The sequence below is a fragment of the Myotis lucifugus genome, unplaced genomic scaffold (assembly GCF_000147115.1).
Source record: "Myotis lucifugus unplaced genomic scaffold, Myoluc2.0 scaffold_25, whole genome shotgun sequence".
Lineage (NCBI taxonomy): Eukaryota > Metazoa > Chordata > Mammalia > Chiroptera > Vespertilionidae > Myotis > Myotis lucifugus.
In genome coordinates, this window is record NW_005871073.1 from 4,305,820 (window position 1) to 4,324,185 (window position 18,366).

General features: G+C 39.5%; 1 protein-coding gene across 1 annotated transcript in view; it reads left to right on the top strand.

Moving 5' to 3' along the window:
* The first annotated feature begins 2,569 nt into the window (after positions 1-2,569).
* The window catches only part of DNAJB4 (DnaJ heat shock protein family (Hsp40) member B4), a 42,971-nt gene continuing 27,174 nt past the window's right edge, over positions 2,570-18,366 (top strand). Inside the window, exon 1 of the mRNA XM_023751761.1 lies at positions 2,570-2,753. The gene's annotated coding sequence lies outside the window, so the exon portion shown is untranslated. The remainder of the gene's footprint in view (positions 2,754-18,366) is intronic.

An 18,366-nucleotide genomic window follows, 5' to 3' on the forward strand; every position in this document is an offset into this window, starting at 1 on the left:
TATATTTTGTTAGACTTATGTACCAATCAGATCTGATCAATGTAGAGTTAACCACAGTGATTTAATTGATCTCTAAACAAATAAACTTTATTTCATGTATACAACAGTTTTACTTGTCCCTAAATAATGAAAAGAAGGAATGCCATTTCTAGGTTTTGGGGTGTTTTGTTGTAGATTCTCCTGGAAATATGGATATTCTGGGATGGGAATCAGTTGGAATCAGTCTAGATCAGGATTTCTCGACCTCAGCACTATAATACTTTTTAGCCAAGTAAGTCTTTGTTTTGCAGTACTACTGTGCATGATAGTATGTTTAGCATTCTTGGCCTCTACTCATAAAGGCCAGTAGCTTATCACCCACTCCCCCACTCCCCCCCCCCCCCCCAACCAATTGTGACAACTAGAAATGTCTTCAGACAATACAAATGTCCCCTGGGAGGCAAAACCATCCCACATTGAGAACCACTGGTTAGCCTTGATTCCTGCCCCTGCCTGCATCCGCCGGGAAGACTTATTAACATACTTCTGAGCTATGTATATTACAAGTCCCATTACTTTTCACTTCTGCTACTCCCAAGGTACCATCAGCTCACACCGGGACTGTTACAGAAGCGTTCTGGTGGTTTTTCAGCTTACACCCTTACACCCGTACGATTTACTTTTAAAAATGGAGTTTTGTACAGAAAAGTGTATAATACTCATGTAAAGTCTCAAAGGTAACAAGTACCCATGCATCCACTCTGCAGGAATGTTCTCTAAGGAATAGACTGTTACTGGTACTTTTGAATCTCAAGGGGGTGTTGCTAGAGGATTGTATTACAGTTGTTTCTTCTTTTGGCAGCTTTAAAGATCTCTTTAAAACGAAAATGAGATCATCCCACCTATGTCTCCAATTTCACTTTGACTCCTACCTCCTGGAGTGAGTGGTCTAAGGGCCCTATATAACCAGTCCACTGTCTCTGCACCCTCTTCCCTCTTCCCTCTCCTCCCTCTTACTCCACGTCGGCTGTCTGGTCACCTTGTTGTCCATGATCTTTCCTGCCCCTGGGGCTTTATACTTACGTTTTCCTCTGCCTGGGATGCCTTTGTAGACCTTCACATGGGTGATTTGTCATCCTCATTCGGGCCTTAGTTCAGATGTAACCTCCTTAGAACATCTCTGACCTCTGGTTGTGCTATTCTACAACCACTCTATCCATAACCATGTTCTCTTTATAGCATTTATTTAAAACTTACCTAAATTTATCTAAAATTAAAGCATTTATCTAAAATCATATGTTCTGTATGTTTACTTGTTTGTTGTCTCTCTTCCACTTTTATGTATCTACCATTGACTAGGCCCTAAAACAAAGTCTTAGTATTCTAGCTATTTGTTGAATGAACGAATATTGAAAAAAATCTGCCTCTACATTTTAGTTGGTTCTGTGACATTGTGCAAGTGACTTAGACTCTGCTCAGATAGCTACATAATAAGCATGACCTATTTTGCTATCCTAGAATGATAAATCTGTGCGTATTTCAGAAGCTGTAAAGTGTTATGCAAATGGAAATCGGTATTATTAAACATATAATTTGGTTTCTGGTGTATCATAAGGACAGGAAAGGATAATGCATGGTACTTTGCATCTGTAAATTTTTTGGATTAAACAGCTATGTTCAAATCTTACAGTAGTTTTGGGAAGACTATATAACCAGTGGCTTTTGACTAGGCTACTTGTGTGTTCGTTCTGAGTCCAGTCACTCTCAAAGCCATTTGTACTTTGCTGATTATTCTAGATACTTTCATGATAACTGATGAAATCTGACTTTTCTTGACTAAGTTTATTTCCCTTTGCAATGCAAATTCTCTTTATTGTGGATGCATCATAGCTGACCTAAAATTAGTTTATTGTGCTTTTTATAAGTTGGCTAATATTCAGCTGAATTATATTATAGTCACACTGTTATCACAGAAATTGGTATCCCATATTTCATCCTCAGAATGAAGCAAAAGTCAGTACTTTTGAGCTTATAGAAGTCTAGCAGGGAGCATTTAGACTTGCCAAATGACAGAATGAAAAGATTAGCAAAGATACTAAAAGTTGGGCTGGTAAATATATTGGTAAGATTCTCCATTTTATCTTCTAATTTATTGATTACCAAATGACTGAGTGATTCTTGGCACAACTTTTCACTACTGGATTTGCTAAATCTATGTACAGTATTAACATTCTTATTTACAGCTATTGGAGAAAAATCATTCAACATGACTTTTTGTACAGGCACTTTAAGAGAGGCAAAATTTTACAGGCTACTCCCCCACCTTTATACCCATCACCTACCTCCTAACAACTCTTATAGAAGAATCTGATAACTTCATGTTATACTCTGTATCATTTAAACCAGGCCTGTGTTTTCTCAGTGAGCAGTCACGACAGATTCAGGTTAGATAGGAGGAAAGTGGCCACTTTAAATTAAACTAAATACTCCAGAATGTTGTTAGGATATTTGATCATTAAGTTGGTCTTTGGTCTTAATGACTTTTTTATCCCTTCTGATTGAATTTCCAGGATTCTATTTCAGACTAAGGTATGAATGGAAGCAGGAAATATTTACATTTAAAGGACAAAGTTGCTAACACAAATGTAATTTTGGAACATTGTGGAGAATAACAATTTGACCAGTGTCTGAAACGAATCAGCTCCATAACGTGTAAAGGACTCTGGACTTGGTCCCAGAGGATCTTGATTCAAATCCCACCCATGTACCCTTTGGTAAGTCACACAGCTTCTTCCTTTTACCAGCATACCAAAAGGAGGAGGTAATTTAATCTGTTTCTGAAAAGAAGCCAACAGCACTAGTAAAAGATTATAAAAAGTATTATGTTTTACAGGGATTTCTGTTTTCCCTTTCAGAAGTTACCAGAGTATCGTCTCACCCTCAATTATTAGAAAATTCTCTGATTCGGCTGCCAAACTTAATGGTTGATTGCAAGGCTATTAGAGAATTGATGAATACTAGGATATTGCTCATGACCATTGATTTGTCCTAAAGCGAGTCTTTTATTCTCCTTGTCATTCCCATCTATTCATAAGCAGGGGTGGGGAACCTTTTTTCTGCCAAGGGGCACTTGGATATTTATAACACCATTTGCAGGCAATACAAAATTATTAATTTACAAATCAGCCTGCTATATTTGGCCAAACATTTAATTAATTCACCCCTAATGACTTGGCAGGGCCAGACCAAATGATTTTGTGGGCTTTATACTAAGACTTGTGGGCTGGACGTTCCCTACCCCTGCTGTAGAGCCCCTGAGCCTTTGCACATATTGTTCTCTTTGTCAGAAACATTTCTCACTTCTTGCCTAATACCTCCCTCGCCCTCCCCCCCAGAGAGCCTGTCCAAAACTCTCAAATTTAGAGATTCCTATTTGTTTTCATGTACAATATTATGGTAATAATACCATAATATCATTTATTGTTTATTTAGAATTCCTACTGGATTGTAAGGTTCATGGCAGTGAGGGCTTCGTCTTTTTCTGTGCCTTTACTGCATAACACACTCTAAAACATAACAGTAGCTAATAATAGCTAGCACTATATATCGGACATTGTTTTCAGTGCTTTGCATGTATTTAATTCATTCTCATAATGGTTTATGAGAGAGGTGCTATTAAAATCTCCATTTTGCTGGGGTACAAATAAGTTAACTGATCCCAAAGTCACCTGTTAGTAAATGTTAGAGCTGTGATTTGAACCCAGGCAGCCTGACTTGAAGGAATGGAGGAATCTATAATTTTGAGGGTGTGGTTCACAACTTACTATTTCTTTCTTGGATTTTTAAAACATGCACATTAGTTTTTGTCAAGACGTAGGCCAAAATTCATGGAAAGGCAGCTCTTAATGTAAGATAATAAATATAGAATACTTACAAAATTTAAAGAACCCATGTGTTGTACAACCTGATAGAAGCTATTTTTCTGTATTGTCATTTGCTTTGGGTAGATTAGTAATCTAGAGTATGTAGTGCTTTATGGTGTATATACATGTGTGCATATATATTTGATATTAATATTATTTCTCAAATACATTATTCAGGGCATTTATGTATTTGTAGTCCACATCACTAACTAGATTATAAGCCTCTTCAAAGCAAGGATAGGATTAACTAATTTTCATTTTCCCCCTGTATTTCCATACAGCACCTATGGTATTTGTACTGTTTTTCTGCATATTGGATTTTTCTGCAAATAGCCCCCATCTACCAAATGAAGCATATTAAGAGTTTTTAGATTAGACTCTTCTGAGAATTCTGAGTAAAATTCTTTATAATTTAATCTTTTGGAACAATTAAAGATGCTTTGTGAAAATACGATAAATTTTCTTTTCCCTTTAGGACCTCTTCAGTGAAGATGGAAGGGAAAGGTTTGCTAAAATACCATTCCTGACTTTACAGGGTTCTTCAAGTCTAATGAAAGAATTAGCATCTCTCATTACTATGTCATGCAAAGGGCCTCTTTGAATGCATACAGAATGCTTGCTTAGCTAGTTGCACACATGTGTTGGCATCTGTCTATAAACAGGGTCTTTCCCTTGACCAGGATCATAGGAGCTGTAATGCAGCATCATAGAATATATGAAATTGAAAATCAGTATTTAGTGAGAAAAGTTTAGAGCTGCCTGTCCTTGCTAATAAGCTACAACACTCCCAGCTTCCCATTACTTTAGGGATAATGCTATATTGAAAAATTTGGGATTCCTGAAAATATTTGTTTCAAAAAACTGGCCTCCATCGCCCAGTTTTTGAGTGACTTTAGCTAATTCTACAGCATGTATTCTAATAAGTTACAATAAAACTGATACATAATGCTTCAGAATCCTATATACAAAGAGGTAATATGCAAATTGACCATCACACCCATGCACAAGATGCTGCCCCCATGTGGTCAAAGATGGCCGGCAGGGGATGGCAGTTGTGGGTGATCAGGCCAGCAGGGGAGGGCAGTTAGGGGCAACCAGGCCAGCAGGGGAGGAGTAGGGGGGGGACCAGGCCTGCAGGAGAGAGAAGTTGGGGGGGGGGACCAGGCCTGCAGGGGAGGACAGGCAGTTGGGGGTGACCAGGCCGGCAGGGGAGGACAGTTGGGAGGGACCAGGCCTGCAGGAGAGGGCAGTTGGGGGGGGGACCAGGCCTGCAGGGGAGGGCAGTTGCGGGCAATTGGGCCAGCAGGGGAGCAGTTAGGCATCGATCAGGCTGGCAGGGGAGTGGTTAGGGGGTGATCAGGCTGGCTGGCAAAAGCAGTTGGGGACAATCAGGCAGGCAGGCGAGCGGTTGGGAGCCAGTAGTCCTGGATTGTGAGAGGGATGTCCTACTGCCGGTTTAGGCCCGATCCCTGTGGGCCTAAACCAGCAGTCGGACATCCCCCAAGGGGTCCCAGATTGGAGAGGGTGCAGAATGGGCTGAGGGACACCCTCCCTCAGTTCACGAATTTTGTGCACTGGGCCTCTAGTATAATATAAAATGAAACTGCAGAATATATATATGTTATATATACATTTGGTTTCATAATTTACTTTAAATTGGTTCTGTGTTTATTCCCCACATGTGTTTTCAAACCTGTGTCTGCAACTACCTCCAAAACATTTTGCATTTTGCCTCAAAACTAAAATGTCTAAAATAAATTAATATATTTACTGTTCTTATTCTCCCTTACTTTGTGGTTAAAAAATGTTTTTTATTTTTCTTCACTACTTGGATCATGTATTTATACATCAGTTTTCACTTCTATTATATTTATCTTTTTCATGAAATTCTTAGCCAACTAAAGATCTATATAAAAAATATTTTTTCATGAGACGTAACCTAATTCCAGTGATCTCTTACTCAGTTCAGTGGTTGTCTGCATTAGTTACAGGAAGCTTTTCTAAATTTAAGGGTGAGCCCAAACCCCCACACCCAGAAACTAATTTAATTGATCAATATCTGTAAAAACTTCCTAGGTTGATCCATACTTGAGAATCACTGAAATAAAACTGAAGTCTACATGCTGTGTCTGACTTTTGCTTATTTTTCATAAAGTTTGTTCTGGAGTTGTTATGGGCATATACATAGTCTTGAGACCTTGAGGTCTAGAAACATTGTTTTTTTAAAAATATGTTTTATTTCAAATCCGATTACATTTTTTAATCAATGGGGTTTAACTAAAATTCCATCACAGCATACTGTAATCCTCTCTTTGAGTCTAATGTGGCAAAAGGTTGGTTAAGAGACATGTCTTGTGTATTATTAATGGGAGGTCAAATATTTTTGGGGAGAGGCATACTTTTTTTAAAAAAAATATATTTTATTGATTTTTCACAGAGAGGAAGGGAGAGGGATAGAGAGTTCGAAACATCGATGACAGACATCGATCAGCTGCCTCCTGCACTGGGGATGCGCCCACAACCAAGGTACATGCCCTTGACCAGAATCGAACCTGGGACCTTCCAGTCCGCAGGCCGACGCTCTATCCACTGAGCCAAACCAGTTAGGGCAGCCGTGGGCAAACGGATCCGGCCCGTTTGAAATGAATAAAACTAAAAAAAAGACCGTACCCTTTTATGTAATGATGTTTACTTTGAATTTATATTAGTTCACACAAACACTCCATCCATGCTTTTGTTCCGGCCCTCCGGTCCAGTTTAAGAACCCATTGTGGCCCTCGAGTCAAAAATTTTGCTCACCCCTGAGTTAGGGCGAGGCATACTTTTTAAAAAAAATATTTTTTATTGTTGATAGTATTACAGATATCTCCCTTTTTCTCCCCCTTCCTAATCTCCTCCCAGCCTCTACCCACCCCCAGTTCTTCACTACCCTATTGCCCATGTCCATGGGCTATGCATATCTATGTATATAAAAGCCTAAGTGACCTTTACTACTGGTCGAGCGAATGACCGGTTGCTGTGACGCGCACTAACCACCAGGGGCAGATGCTCAATGCAGGACCTGCCCCCTGGTGGTCAGTGTGCTCTCACAGCCAACCTCCCGTGGACCCTCCCCCTGGCTGGCCCGCCCCACCCCAATTGGGAGTGGGTGAGATGCCCCGATAGCCGGCCAGGCCGAGGGACCCCACCCATGCACGAATTTGTGCACCACACCTCTAGTAAGTATATAAGTTCTTTGGTTTATCTCTTCTCATCTCCCCAACCCCACATCAAAGTATGTCAGTCTGTTCCATGCCTCATGCTTCGGGTCTTACTTTGTTGGTCAATTCATTTTGTTCATTAGATTTCGCAAATAAGTGAGATCATGTGATATTTGTCTTTTTCAGTTTAGCTTATTTCACATAGCATAATATTTTCCAGGTCCATCCATGCTGTCCCAAAGTCTAAGAGGTCCCTCTTTTTACATCTTCATAGTATTCCATAGTGTAAATGTCCACATTTTCTATATTTTGAACCCAATCAACTTTTTGTTCTAGGCTAGGACTATCTTTATTTATTTTTAAATAATATATTTTTATTGATTTCAGAGAGGAAAGAAGAGGAAGAGAGAGATCAAAATATCAGTGATGAGAGAGAATCATTAATTGGCTGCCTCCTGCATGCCCCCCACTGGGGATAGAGCCCACAACCCGGGAATGTGCCCTGACCAGAATCGAACCGTGACCTCCTGGTTCATAGGTCGACACTCAAACACCGAGCTACGCCGGCTGGGCTAGGGCAGTATTTCTTAACACATTAAGCGCCCTGTCAGTCACCGGTGACTGACACTATACTTTCCGTCCGGAAGACAAAACAGGCTGGGTGCTTAACGTGTTAAATAAGGGCCACCAGCTGCATCTTGGGTGCTTTTTAAAAATGTGGATACTTGGCCTCATCTGGAGAATCATGTTTTAGGACATCTACATTTTTGTTTTTAATCCTCACATGAGGATAAGCATATTTTAGAGGAGAAGGGAGAGAGAAACATTGATGTGAGAGAACATCGATTGGTTGCCTTCCGTACACCCCCCGATTGAACTCATAACCTAGGTATGTGCCCTGACTAGAAATGGAACCCAAGCCTTTCGGTATACAGGATGCCACTCCAACCAATTGAGCCACACCGGCCAGGGCAAGAACATTTCCTTATTTTCCCAACCAACACATGTTTCATCAGAGGCTTTTTAAAAGAATAACATCATAGTTGATTATTATGCTTATCTAAGTTTGAAAACTGCACTTTCTGCAGAAAGAATTTAATAAATGTTTGAAGAATTAAATTTTGTTTCCCCAGCTAGACTGTAGTAAATATTCTGAATACAGAGATCTTGTTCTCTCCACTTTCCCTTCTGTATAAGAGAGGGCTGGTCAAGGCCTGGATCTTATTCTTTGGTTTGGTCAGTATGGCTTAGTGCTTTTATGTTGATAAAAGCTTAATAAGTATGAAATTGAATTCATTGTTATCATACTAAGACTTTCCTGTAAATCTAGAGATTAAAAAATGTTGAGTATATATAATTATGAACATTGGGGGCCTTTGATGCTACATGGCACTGAAGAGTAGCTTCACTTAAACTTTTCTTAGAATAGCAGACTTGGAGGCTTCCAGTCAAGAAGGCAGAGTAGGTAAATACGGTGCTCACATCCTCCCACAACCACATCAAAATGACATCTAAACTGCAGAACAACCATCATTCAGAACTGCCTAAAATCTAGCTGAACAGAAATCTTATAACTAAAGATATAAAGAAGCCACATGGAGACTGGTGGGAGGGACGGAGGCACCGAATGTGCTGGCCCCACACTCCCATGTGGCAGTTAAAAATCAAGAGGGATATCTCAGCTGCAGTGGTCCTGCCTGGGAGCTACGGGGTCTCAATCCCACACCAGGCCCCCCAGCCCAGAGTTTCAGTGCTAGGAAGAGAAGTCCTCATAACTTCTGGCTGTGGAAACAAGTGGGGATTATGGCAGAGTGAGCTGGAGTGCTGCTGGAGTGCCAGGCGTTTCTCTTAAAGAGCTCGTGCTTGGACCTACTTGGACTCACTCTGAGCTCCAGCACTGGGGCAGCAGTTCAAAAGGCACCAGGAACATACAGGGAGAAACAGGGCTGAAGGGGCAGCTTTCTCCAAAACAGAAGTGCTGGCAAATACCACTGTTCCTTTGTTGAGTCCAGCCTCCACAGTGGTGCTTTCCTGAAACACCAACACAACCAACTTGAGGGACTACCCAATACCCTTCCAGTGGCTTTTAAATAAAATTGGCCTGTCTTGACTCATGCTGTAGACTTTCCTAAAATCTCTCAAAGGTTCCCAAGCCCCTAACAAGCAGCATCTGATCTTGGCATGCCTTGCCCATCTTGCTAAATGGCCCAAAGTTCGGCATTAGTGGTAGCTGGCCTTGGTTTGCAGTATGGTTTCTCCCAGGCACCTACAAACTCAGCACAAGTAGCAGCCACCTAAGATTGCTTTGTAGCTTATGTCCCAGGCAGGACATAGGTGGCTGATCTTGGCCTGCACCTCCTGGGAGAACCCAGAGCCATTGCACCCAGAGGGCAGCTTCAGACCAATCCAGAGTACCACCCAACCACCTCCACCAGCAACACACCCATGGGGCACCAGAGCCCTCCTAAAGCATTTCCCACTTCATTGGGTCTGCACCTGGACAGCAGATGCTCTGTGGTCTCAGTCAGTCCTTCAAATCAATTGGCCTGGGGGTAAATGTCGCCGATGTGCCAACAGCAATCAGGCTCAACTACAGCAGGAGAGTGCACTCAGCCCACATGAAGGGTGCACCTGAGTGTCCAAATCAGGTGACCAACAGGCTGCACCATTACACCCTATAGGATATCTACCACATAAGGCCCCTCCAAGACTGGCAGGCAGAGCAGCTCTACCTATTACATAGAAGCAAACACAGGGAGGTAGCCGAAATGAGAAGACAAAAAAAGTCCCAAGAACAACTCCAGAAAAAGAACTAAGAAAAATAGAAACCAGTAATCTAAATGCAGAATTCAAAACACTGGTTATAAGCATGTGGGTATAAAGTACAGCATAGGAAATATGGTCAATATTTATTAACCATGTGTGGTGTCAGATGGGTAGTATATTTATTGGAGTGATCAGTTCGTAATTATATAAATGTCTAACCACTGGGTTTTATACCTGAAACTAATATAAGGTTGTACATCAACTAATTAAAAAATAAAAAACTAAAAAAGATTTTGAAAGGTCTTGAAGATCATCTAATCTGTTTCATTTTGTGGTGGAGGAAATTGTGACTCAGATTGCTTAACTGCCATTAAAAGTAACAAGATTAATTGCAGAGCCACAACTAGATTCCTAATCCAATGCTTTTTATTTCATGGAATAAATTTTCTGTGAAGCAGCAGTGATTGGTTTACATTTCAGAAGGAGATTTTCTGCTCCTTGGGTACAAAAGGAGGAAGAATCTGTAAAACCAACAACATCTTGGTTTTTGTAATCAGGACATCTACCTTGACTCAATTTTTTATCCTATATAACAGGGGTGGGCAACCTTTTTGTGAGTGCGTGCCAAAACCAGCAAAATCTCTGACTCAAAATTCTTCTGCGTGCCAACCCTAATTTTTTGAGAACATGTTATGCCTACTTGATATCTCTTAAGGTGTACGTATGTGAAGAACCTTGAAGAAATAATAAAATTCATTCGAGCGACAAAAACACAGTATATGATGATGAAAAATACATTTATTTTTTAATGTATACATGTACACTGATAGTCCAACAGAAAACTTTAAGACTCCGTTTGATATTATCAGTGAGACTTTTGCTGCTGCATCACTGATGACAGAGATTTTACATCAGGTTTATATTTCGTGACCTTCAGAGAGATGCACGAGCTACGACTTTCATCCATCAGACTACTCCTATTACGAGACTTAACAAAGTTCATCACTGAGACAAAGATTCACAAGCAAATGTGGATGAAACCAAAACACTGGTCGGATCTAGGAAGTCAGGGAGAGTTAAGGCAGAGGCATAGAAATGGCTCTTCTCTTTTCTCGTCAATCCATGTCTATGGTCTTTAAGATAACTTGTTATGTAAAATTATTTATCTAAGATGCACCTACACCGAATTTATCTGAAAAATGAAGTCGATATTAAGAAAAAAAATTGTAAATGGAAAATTATAATAGAGTGTTTCGCGTGCCAGCAAAAGTTACTGGCGTGCCATGTTTGGCACGCGTGCCAGGGGTTGCCCACCCCTGCTATATAATAAAACGCTAATATGCAAATCGACGGAACAGCGGAGCAACCAGTCACTATGATGTGCACTGACCACCAGCAGGCAGACGCTCAATGCCGGAGCTGCCCCTTGGTGGTCAGTGTGCTGCTCAGCCAGAAGCTGGGCTCACTGCTGGTGAGCGCAGTGGCAGTGGCGGGAGACTCTCTTGCCTCCGCGGCAGCGTTAAGGAGCAGTGAGCTGAGCGGTAAGGGGCAGCGAGCAGGCGGGTGGTAAGGAGCGAGGGGTCCTGGACTGTGAGAGAGCACAGGCTGGGCTGAGGGACGCGCCCCCTCCCCAGTGCCCCCTCCCCCTCTAGTATATATTACTGATTGATTTGAGAGAGAGAGGCATCAATTTGTTGTTCCACTTATTAATGCATTCATTGGTTGTTTCTGTATGTTCCCTGGCCTGGAATCTAACCTGCAACCTTGATGTATTGGATGACACTCTAACCAACTGAGCAACCTGACTGGGACTCGCTCTTATTTATTTATTTATCTTTATTTATTTTTTTAAAATATATTTTTATTGATTTCAGAGAAGGAGAAAGAGGGAGAGAGAGATAGAAGTATCAATCAATGATGAGAGAGAATCATTGATTGGCTGCCTCCTGCCCCACACTGCGGATTGAGCCTGCAACCTGGGCATGTGCCTTGACTGGAATCAAACCCAGGACCCTTCAATCTTCAGGCTGACACCGTATCCACTGAGCCAAACCAGCTAGGGCATTCATTTATTTTTTTGAAATAGATTATTAGACTATTTGCAAATGAAATCTTTGACGATGGATGATAATGAGATATAAAACTCCCTTGGCACACAGTTTTGTTCTTTTTTAGTGGAACTTTTCTTCTCTGTCCTGACATTTCCATATCTCTAATTATAGCCGCGATCTCCTTGGAATTTGACTTCTGATTCTGTTTTTTCTTTTATGTTGCTTCATATTAACTGATATTCTCATTTCATTTTTTAAAAATAATGTATTTGCAAGGATTTGAGAAGGAAAGAAGGAATTAAAATTTTTAGAAGAAGCATCTGAAATAATTATTTTTCTATGCATTATCGTAATCATTGTTTAAAACAGGTCATCTAACTGTAGTACCTAATGATACAAATACTAATATTTTTAGGTAGAATGGTAGTTTGTGTTCTAAGTTTAAAAACATATGTAGTCTAAAATAAATTTCTTTTATCCAGAACAGATACTACTTTAAGTTTAACAACTTTGCTCCTTAACTATATACAGGATTGGGCAAAAATAGGTTTACAGTTATGAGTACACGAAGTACAACTTATTGTATTATTATTTATTAATTATTGTATTATTTTTCAGCTAGCTCTAACCAACTGAGCTACCTGGCCAAGGCAGTTAAGAGTCTTTAAATGCCGTTGGGCCTTTTGCTATGACCCACTGAGCCGTCAAAAAAGGGCAAAGGAAAAACACTGCTTTTGGGTGAAGCGGCAGTGTGTTGTGTTGCTTTGCTTCAATCAAGGTAAAAAAAAAAAGAGTCTTTAAATGCAAAAAGAAATAAATAAAATAAAATAAAATAAAATAAAAAACCTTTAAATGCTAAACTCCTTAAGGGCAGGACTATCTTATCTACTTTTGAAATTAACATAATACCTGACATCCAGTAGGTGTTTATTAATTATTCATTATCCAGTTCAGTAAAAATGTTGGGCATTGTTCTAGGTGCTAGATATACAGCAGTGAACAAAATAGACAATATCCTTACCTTCATGGAGCTTATTCTAGTGTGTGAATGTTGAATGAAACCATGAATCACTGTGCAAAGGCTCCATATTTGTTTTCAGGTAGTTATTTGCATCAGCCTAAAAGAAGAAGAATCTGTAATTTATTAACACGTTAAGTGCCCCTGTCAGTCACTGGTGACTGACACTATACTTTCTGTCCGGAAAGGCTGGGCGCTTAACGTGTTAAGCAATGGGTTGATAAGGTGGAATGGGAGAAGCTTAGTAATTAGATTGTTTTTTTATTAAACATTTCCCTGTGTGAGTATGTAAAATTATTTGAAATCACATAATTGCTAGTCATTGTCTTCCTGATTATCACTCAATTCTTGTGTTCTGTTTGTAACCTTGAGTAAAGGCCTCAGTTACTGGCCATGCCACCACCGGAGATCTTAATCTCAAATCAGATACCTGTGAGTGTAAGTCTCTGACTGTACTGGCCCCAAACTTCATACACATCAAAGGTCTAGTTCCTTGTTTATTGTCTGTTCTTCACATCAGAGTGTGAACTCACAGAGCACCTATCTATTTTAATCACTACTGTATACCAGGTGCATAAAATAACATTCCACATAGTAGATGTTAGTAAATATTAATCCTTGGCCACTCAAAATGCACATCTCTCCCTACTCATGCTACAGCCTACATTTAGTCTTGATTCAGACTATTAAAAAAATTAAAATCTTCAACTCTAGTATTCTCTTAAGAAGAGTTATTATCACTTTAGCTTATCCTATATAATAAAAGGCTAATATTCAAATTGTCCCCTCAGGAGTTCGACTGACTGGGAGTTCGACCGCTCACTATGAAGTGCGCTGACCACCAGGGGGCGGTGCAGAATGAAGGAAGGCCCAGGCTGGCAGCCGGAAGGCCCTGATTGGCCCTGATCACTGGCCAAGCCTAGGGACCCTATCCATCCACGAATTTTGTGTACCAGGCCTCTAGTTTACTAATATACTCCATCTGTTCTTCTAGCCTTTTGAGACTCCCCCCACCCCGCTTTTTTTTAATCCTCACCCGAGGATATTTTTCCATTGATTTTTTTAGAGAGAGGGGAAGACAGAAATATTGATGTGAGAGAAACACATTGATTGGTTGCCTCCTGCATGAGCCCTGACCAGGGCCCAGGCCGGGTAGGAGCCTGCAACCCGAGGTGTGTGTCCTTGACTGGAACTGAACTTGGGACCCTTCCGTCTGCAGGCTGACACTATCCACTGAGCCAAACTGGCTAGGTCATTTCCCTTTTCTTTTAGTCTCTGTTACTTCCTGGCCTAATTTTGCCATTCACTTCAAGAATTCTCATTTCCCATTCTCCTTTGTCTTTTAGTTGTATCCACTCTTTAAATCCACTACTCTCTTTTTATTTTTTTATCAACTGAGATTGTTTATATGACTTAAGAGCTCCCCCTGCCCCCCCCTATTTTTTTTTTTTTTTTTTTTTGCTACAAACTCACTAGTGCCTGCTGGTAAAAGCCAATAGTTGTGAATGGCTGCAGGGCCAAGGGGTAGCAGGTGTGGTATGCTTTTTTTTTTTTTTAATCCACTATTATTAAATCACTTGAAATAGACTTTGGAGTTAGATGAGCTTCAATTCACCATTTGCTACATAAGTCCAAGTTATTTAACTTTTCCAAGTTTTACTTTTTTTTTTTTATAGTCTCAGTTTGTTCTTTGGTACCCTAAGCATTGTAATAAAAATTAAATGACAGTATTGTAAGCAGATACTATTGCCTGTATGTAATGAAAATTCTTATGAAATAACCTAAAAATCCATATCCAGAATGGCTCTAGGACTGGTTGATTTAGCAGCTCAATATATGAGGTTTTTTTGTTTGTATTTTTTTTTAATCTATCCTCTGCTATCCTTAGTATGTGGTTTAGTGCCCCTAATGATTGCATAATGGTTGCCACAGTTCCCGGTGTTATGCAGTCATGATTGTAAAGTTGAAGAAGAAAGTTTCTTCTCTTTCTTCTACCCTCTTCCTCTGGATACCAATTGGACTCAGCTAATCCCACAGGCTTACTCTAGCAAGTATCATATTTGGTTTTGAATAATTAAGATTTATCTGGGGCCCCACTTTCCTGGTAATAGTTATTACTACTACATTTGTGACCCTTAGAATTCTGTTCTTGGGGTTTTTTTTTTAGTATAATCTTTTGTCTCATGGTTTTAAAAATCATCTTTACTCCAAATTTTTTATCTTCCCTCTGGACTGCTTTATGTAAACCAGACTCCTGTATTCAATTGCCTCTTAGACATTACCATTTGTAAGTTTAATAGGCATCTTCCACTTAATATGTTCAATGTTAAACTCAATTTCCCCCTCCAGCTCTTCTGTCTTCCTATGTTAGTAAATAATAAATGTGCTCTTTCAGTTTGCTGAAGCTGAAGAACCTTGCAGTCATTATTGATTTCTCTCATATCCCACATCTGATTCATCAGGAAGTCCTATTGATTCGACTTTTAAAATAAATAAAATGGCTACATCATGGTCCAAACCACCTGAAATATTGCAGTGCATTCTCTTTAGTCTTTATCATTCTTTTCCACTCCATTCTTAACACAGAAGCCAGTGATTTTGGCATCCTGCATAAAATTTCAGTGGCTTCTTATTTTCCCGTATAGAAGTCTGTCTTCAGTAGTTTACAAGACTCCACACCATTTAGCCATGTATTATTTTTCTGACTGCCTTCTAATTTTTTCACCACTCCCACTTCATCATTCTGACATAGCAGCACCTCAAAGATGCCTAGCATTTTTTAATATTTACCTCTACCTGGTATATTCTACTCCCACTTATATACATAGCTTTCCTCCTTTCCTCTTTCAGGTCACGGTGCAAATGTCATTTCTCAACCTTTTAAACCCATTTCTGGCCACCCCATCTAAAATTTTAATTCTCTTCCTTTCTTTACTTTCCTTAGCTCCTACCACCATCTAATATTCTATATAATATTTTTAAAATTGTTTTTAATTATTTTAAAAAATAAAATTTTATCTTCCCCATTAGAATGTAAAGGCATGGATTTTTTATTTATATTGTATCCTCAGTACCTAGAAAGGTGTCTTGGCATATGAAGGTTCTTTTAAAAAAATATTTAAAAGGAAGGGAGAGGGTGAGAGAGAGAGAGAGAAACATCAATGATGAGAGAAAATCATTGATCAGCTGCTTTCTGCATGTCCCACACTGGGGATCGAGCCCTACACCTGGGCATGTGCCCTGACTGGGAATCGAACCAGTGACCTCTTGTTGCATGGGTTGACACTCAACCACTGAGCTACATAGGCTGGGCTCATCATCAGTTTTTGATTGATGTGCCCCTTAAATGCTGACCATCCGAAAGTTCTCTTTGATTCTTTCAAAAATTATCCCTCTTTTACACTTTAAAATACTACCTGTGTTACAATCTTTTCTAAATCTTTATCTCCAGCTAAGACTTTTTTCCTAAATCCCAGTTTAGAATATCCAATTCTTTCCTAGACACCTTTATCCATATTCAATTTAATTGAATATTGTTGTACTAGGTTTTTGGGAATCAAAAATTAAGTAAGCCTTGGCCGGTTTGATCTTACATTATTATAGGGGAGTTAGAGAAACAAGTTATTACAACACAGGTAGTAATTAGGAATATAGTTCAAGCAATGAATTTTACCAAGTATGGAAGTAGCAGAGATGAAGGGGTGATTAATAGGATCATAGGCATGTTCTAACAGAACTTACCTTTCTCTTCAAATGAATTCTTATATTCTGCTAGAGGCCCGGTGCACGAAATTGGTGCTCCTATGGGAGCACACTGATCACCAGGGGGCAGCTTCTGCATTGAGCGTCTGCCCCCTGGTGGTCAGTGCACATCATAGCAACCGGTCGTTCTGCCATTTGGTTGATTTGCATATTAGCCTTTTATTATATAGGATACTTTCATTAGTAGTTCAACTATGCACATCTTTTTAAAATATATATATTTTTATTGATTTCAGAGAGGAAGAAAGAGGGAGAGAGAGATAGAAACATCCACGATGAGAGAGAATCATGGATCGGCTGCCTCCTGCAAGTCCCCCATTGGGGATCGAGCCCACAACCCGGACATGTGCCCTTGACTGGAATTGAACCTGGGACCTTTTAGTTCGCAGGCCGACAATCTAGCCACTGAGCCAAACCAGCTAGGGCAAACTGTGCACATCTTTGTTCAATCTGGAAACCAGGGCAATCTAAAACTTTTCCAAATTTCCACATACATTTAGTTGGCAAATTGTACATATTCTATCTCTTGATTACTTTAGCCATTTGTCTTTTTATTTCATAGTCATTTTATTTAGGTCCTCATAATTACTCATGTCATTGAATTATTTTCACACATTAAAAGTTAACTGAACAGCAATATATTATAGATAAGTCCTCATACTAGAAAATAAGATTTAGAGAAAACCAAAAACAGGATCTCTCAGGGAGGTTACAATCTCTCAGTGTGCAAGGCATAAGCAAACAGATAGTTATGTAGTTGTGATAGAATAGAGATACTGGGAAAAATATGGGAACTCAAGGTCAGGGGAACCTAACCCAAGCTGGGAGTAAGATTTGGCCAACTAGAGGCTGAGTCTCAAAGCAGTAGTAAACTAAGTGTGGCGTAGAGAAGAAAGTTATACACACACACCATTCACTTTATATATACTAAAGAAATATTTTAAAGACATTACTTTGGGTGCCTGTGTACTTATTAATTTGCGCTTGCTTAAAAATAATTTTTAAGCATCATAATTGATTTAGAAGGTTATCCGTAGTAGTACATCATTATACAGTTGATACTTCATTATTTACCAATTCTGTACTTTCGAATTTGTCCACTAACCCTAAAATCTAATTGTAACTCTGAAATCAAGCAGTTGGGGTGCTTCACAGGTTTTTGTTTTTTTTTTTAGACATGAGCATGGACAAAATAAATTTGAGTCCTATGTTCCTAGCTGGGTCCAACAAGGCAGTGCTTGCTTAGCTTTATTATTTCAGTTATCATATTGTAAACAAGTTTTTGTAGACTATTAAGTATACTTTTACATTTTTTTGCATTTTTGTGCTCTTGGTGATTTCACTGTTTAAAGAAATGTTTCGGTGTAGTGCTGAAATACTGTCTAAATTGTGTTCCTAAGCATAGGAAGCCTGTGATGTGCCTTATGGAGAGAATACATGTTTTAAGTAAGCTTTATTCAGGCATGAGTTATAGTGCTGTTGGTCTTGAGTTCAATGTTATAGTAACTACTAAGGTACCGTTAAGCATAAACACACATAAAACAAGGTTATCTATTGATGAGTTGACTTAACTCTGCATTTCCCTTAGGGAAAATGATTCAGTATTCACTAATTCAGCATCCACAGCAACTTTATGGAACATAACTATGGCAAATAATGAGAATCGA